The sequence below is a fragment of the Miscanthus floridulus genome, chromosome 14, assembly GCF_019320115.1.
Source record: "Miscanthus floridulus cultivar M001 chromosome 14, ASM1932011v1, whole genome shotgun sequence".
In the NCBI taxonomy this organism is placed as follows: Eukaryota; Viridiplantae; Streptophyta; class Magnoliopsida; order Poales; family Poaceae; genus Miscanthus; species Miscanthus floridulus.
Window position 1 is genome coordinate 61,053,624 of NC_089593.1, and position 5,058 is coordinate 61,058,681.

The following is a 5,058-nucleotide window of genomic DNA, read 5'->3' on the forward strand; positions in this document are numbered from 1 at the left end:
AATAGAAATCCGAATCCGATATATTCGTTTTATATTCGTATTCGATAAGATCCGTATCTGTATTTGTATTTGAATTCAAATTAAAATATGGTAACGGTGACATATAGGTCTGATCCCATAGGAATCCGATCCATTTCCATCCCTAATCAGTACACAAGTCTGCGCGTGGTGTATGGATGGGTCGTGCACAACACGTAAGTTCAGGTCTTGGCACTCAAATTTAGCTTACCGACCGCTGCAAGCACACCGTGAACTCTACCCAGGAACTTGGCTATCAACGCGAGCATGGAAATTTAAGTCTGAGTTCGGCACGTATGTGTACTCCTCACGTACATGCAAGAGTCCATGTGCAAAACGATCATGCTTCGGATACGGAGGAAGGAAAAAGTACTATATTTACCGGTACGAAATTTGGCTGAAACTGGCTGAAAAATATTGTTCCGGCTGAATTGTTGTGAGAGAAAAACACTGTTCTGACTGGAAAAAAAAAAGCCGAACAAGCCATTTTTAAGACAAACGAACAGGCCAGACTAAGTTTGGTTGGCGTGGGGCTAAGTGATGACGCGTGGGAGTTGGGAAGTTTTTTTAGATGCATTATATGACGTAAGATCTCGAACGACGAAAGACTCATATGACACGGCGTCCAGATCTAACGGTTATTTATGAGGGAGATTAAGATCATGTAAGACTCATTTGACACGGTGTAAAGATCGAAGGGTTATGAAAGAAAAAAAAAAACTCAGCTCTTTTACGGTGTGAGGGAGATGACGATGAAAATGAAATTTTGAATTTGGCAGCTTGACTTCTGTCATTCCCAGGAGACAAGCCAGGGCCGAAGAACAAAAAAAAAAAAAAGGTATTTTCACTCCCACACGGACACGGCCACATCCCAAATGGAAGACAGATGAGAAGCAGGAGGCTGCTCCGCGATCTCCTCCCGCGGCTGCCCAAACCCACCAATACCCCCGCCCAAATCCGCCAGAGATCACCCCTTTACACCAAATCCGGCCAGGATGCGGCGCAATCCGCCGCTAAGGCCGCCGACCCAGCCCGCGCGGTGTCGCTCCTGCCCGAGCGGGACTGGTTCGCGCGGATCAACTCGGAGTTCGCCGCGCCACTCCGGCAGCTGGGCCCGCGCTTCGTGGTCCGCGCGCTGCAGCGCGCCGCCGCCGAGCTGCTCCTCTGCGTGCGGCTCTACGTCTGGGCGTCGCGGTTCGGCCAGCGCTTCGCGCGGGACCGGTCCGTGCGGCGCGCGCTCAGGGACGCGCTGTGGCTGCGCGGGCCCGTGGTGCTCTCCGCGGCACTGATCGCCGACGTGCGCGGGTGCGGCTGCGAGGTCTCGGAGGAGCTGCTGTGCGCGCTGGTGGGGAGCTGGGGCAGGCTCGGGCTGGCGCACGAGGTGTTCGTGCAAATGCCGCGCCTCGGGCTGCGCCCCAGCACGGCGGTCTACAACGCTGTGATCGCGGCCTCGGTGCGGGCAGGCGCAGTGGACGCCGCGTACCTCAGGTTCCAGCAGATGCCTGCAGACGGGTGCCGGCCGGACTGCTTCACGTACAACACACTCGTGCACGGAGTCTGCCGGCGTGGGATTGTGGATGAGGCGCTGAGGCTGGTGAAGCAGATGGAGGGTGGGGGGATCAGGCCGAATGTTTTCACATACACGATGCTGGTCGATGGGTTCTGCAATGCTGGCAGAGTGGAAGAAGCTGTTGGTTTGTTGGGGAGGATGAAGGAGAAGGGTGTGGTGGCGACTGAGGCTACTTACAGGACTCTGGTCCATGGTGCATTTCGTTGCCTGGTAAAAGAAAGGGCATGCAGGATGCTGAGTGAGTGGATTGAGAACGATCCTACTCTGCATTCAAGCACATATCATACTTTGCTGTATTGCCTCTCGAAGAATGACATGGCCAAAGAGGCAGTTGAGCTTGTGAAGAACATGAGCAAAAGGGGATATCTCCTTGACAGCACAACATTCAGTATTGTGATCCCTTGCGCTGTGAAATTCTTGGAGTCCAGTGATCTGTGAGCTGGTAGATGATTTCATCAAGAAAGGGGGGAATCTGGGATTTGATATGTACATTATGATTATCAAATCCTTGCTGAGGTGCAAGGATATCTCAAAGGCAAATAAGTATTTAAGTCAGATGGTTTCAGATGGCCTTTTGTCTAGCGTGGCATCCTACAACATGGTGATAGATTGCCATGCCAAGGCAGGTGAGGTGGAAAGAGCACTGGAGACCGTCGAAGTTATGCAAGAGTCAGGTTTCTCTCCTAATCTCGTGACTTTTAACACACTGATAAACGGATATTTAAAACTAGGCAATGTACATGATGCGAAGGCAGTTCTTAAGATGCTCATGGAACATGGTTTCATTCCAGATGTCATTACCTTTACCTCCCTTATTGACGGGCTATGTCGTACCCATCAGCTGGATGATCCCTTTACTTGCTTCAGTGAGATGTCTGAGTGGGGTGTTAGGCCGAATGTCCAGACTTACAATGTTCTAATACATGGATTTTGTTCAGCAGGGCATGTTAACAAGGCCATTGAAGTTCTTAATAAGATGAAAATGGATGGTATTACACCTGATGCATATTCCTTCAATGCGCCTATTTTAAGTTTTTGCAGGATGAGAAAAATAGAGAAAGCTCAAAAGCTTTTTAATGCCATGTCAAGATATGGTGTATCTCCAGACAGTTACACATACAATGCCCTGATAAAAGCTCTATGTGATGAAAGAAGAGTTGATGAAGCTAAAGAAATTCTACTTTCAATGGAATCCAGTCCCGGCATTGCTTCTAATCAACATACATATTGGCCAATTGTTGTTGCACTTACTAAAATGGCCATTTCAGTAAGGCAGGAATGTTCATGAATAAGCTCCACAGAAGAAATGTTCACTTAGGTTCCAGTGCTTATTTATGGGCAGGGTCAGATAATTTGGTTCAGACTGTCAAAACATGACTTATGATTCATCAGTTACAGGATTTTTTTTTTACATGAATGCTGCCCTCCTTCGATAAACAGATCGATATCCTCATCTATGCTAAGGTATTGTACAACTTAATGTCTACCATTACTTCATGTGATCTATTTCAGTCATGTACTCATGCTTATTATCCCCACCCAAAATAGTGGTGACAGTGATTGCATTCTCTCAGAAAATGTTGATCAAGAATTGGGCCTTCTCAGTGCCTTGAAGAATTGGGCAGTGGGACAGACAGCATTTCAAGGATACTATGCTTTGTGCTTTTCCCTCTGAAAGCCTATTCAGAACAATTTGGTATGTTTCTTCAGCACCTGTTACCTATTATGTTAAAATTTGTCTACATAAAGTGACAGGATTTATGCAACTCCATTGATTCTTTTAGCATGTGACTGCTTGCTGGAAAAATTTGAGAAATACTTATGCCCTACATTTTTTATCCTATTCACGCTTGATAGTTGATAATGAGGAAATAAAAATAACAGGAAATTTTCTTCAGGAAACTGTCAACTTGTGGATATACATGAATCACGATGCAGAAATACTACACGATACATTTCTACGAACCCTGTAGGGTAGGCTAGAGATTTCTACCCTGCAAATTTGTTCTTTAAGAACTCAGTCGACGCAGCCAAGGATAGCCAGTCTTTAGGGTTTTTTTTCTGTCTTCCTTGGCCTTGATGGTTGGCCACCAGCTCTGAGTCTGGTTGATCATTGCACTACCTTCGAAAGTTTGTCACGTAGTCTGATAGTGTTTGCTAAGTTAAATAACCACTCAATCACCAGCAGTCTGCAGTCGTCATTTCTTGCTGTGGGGAATCACCCTTGCAACGTTCTGGAACTTCCCACTGATTTTTTTCCTTCATCTCTCATCATTTGTCGTCTTGTTTTTACAGGGCAGGCAACGTCTAAAAGGATTGGCACACTCAGGCCAAATAGCGAGCATCATGCAGAAGGAAAACGGGAGGGACTTGCAAACAGCTGCTCATTCGTGGCAAGGTAGGACAAGCCATTGACAAGCTAGTATAATAAGCAGGGTAAACATTTTTGGTGTTGGGATAGATATGCACGACGGTTATTCAAGATAAACAAGACACGTTCTATCTAAAGCCTTTTCTGACAATATAAAAGTGTAGCATCGATAAATGCATAGGAAAATATATATTTTTTTTTTTCAAAAGTTGCTCTGTTTAGTCTCATGCATGGGAACCGATTCCTGTTTATGAAACCCTTGTACGATATATAGATAAATATATAACAATATTACCCTTAGTTTATTTTTTAAAAAACAAATTTGAAGGTTATTATTATTTTTTGTTTAGTAGTAGTAATAGCAGTAGAATTGTTGGAAAGTAAAGGATTTTGTTTTCACTACTAGTCATGTAGTTATCCGCATTACTACTACGTATTCTTTATTTTTAATTGCACTTAGGTGGGGCCAGGAATTTCATGCCATCCATGATACAATTGCACGTTTGGAGATTGGCCCCATTTCTAGAACAACAGCGTGCCATTCATGACGGATTTTTGCGAGTTGCGTCTCTGGATGCTAACTTCGCCTATGTTGTCTCAACATAGCAGGTCCCAAGCCCTGGTAAAGGAGTAGGGTTGTGATAGATGTGGCGAGCCAATGTTAAATCTAGCAATTCTAATGGAGATGAAACCCGAAAGAAAACCGTTGGGGCGTAACCGTCTTAGCGACGCGCCATATCGGAACTCAGGTATGGTGTTAAATGGGCAAGGGCCGGGTCGGCACCCCTTTGGTGACGCGCCGTGTCGCGATCTGGGTATGGTGTCAAGTGAGCAAGAATCGGGTCGTCGCTTCCTTAGTGGCGCACTACATCGGCGTCTAGGTGTAGTGAAAAATAAGCAAGGGTCTTCATATCTGAGTCGACGGGTGCGAAGGGTAAGGAAGCTAGTCGAACCAACTAGGATCCGTTTAGGTAGTTGGAATGTAGGGTCGCTTACAGGTAAGTTAAGAGAATTAGTTGATACCGCGACTCGGAGGCGCGTAAATATGTTATGCGTTCAAGAGACTAAATTGAAGGGTCAGAAGACGAAGGAGGTGGAT

The 5,058-nt window shown here is 45.9% G+C and overlaps 1 pseudogene; it reads left to right on the forward strand.

The window, feature by feature from the left end:
- The first annotated feature begins 896 nt into the window (after window positions 1-896).
- Window positions 897-4,248, forward strand: LOC136505543 (putative pentatricopeptide repeat-containing protein At3g16890, mitochondrial; annotated as a pseudogene).
- The last annotated feature ends 810 nt before the right edge of the window (window positions 4,249-5,058 follow it).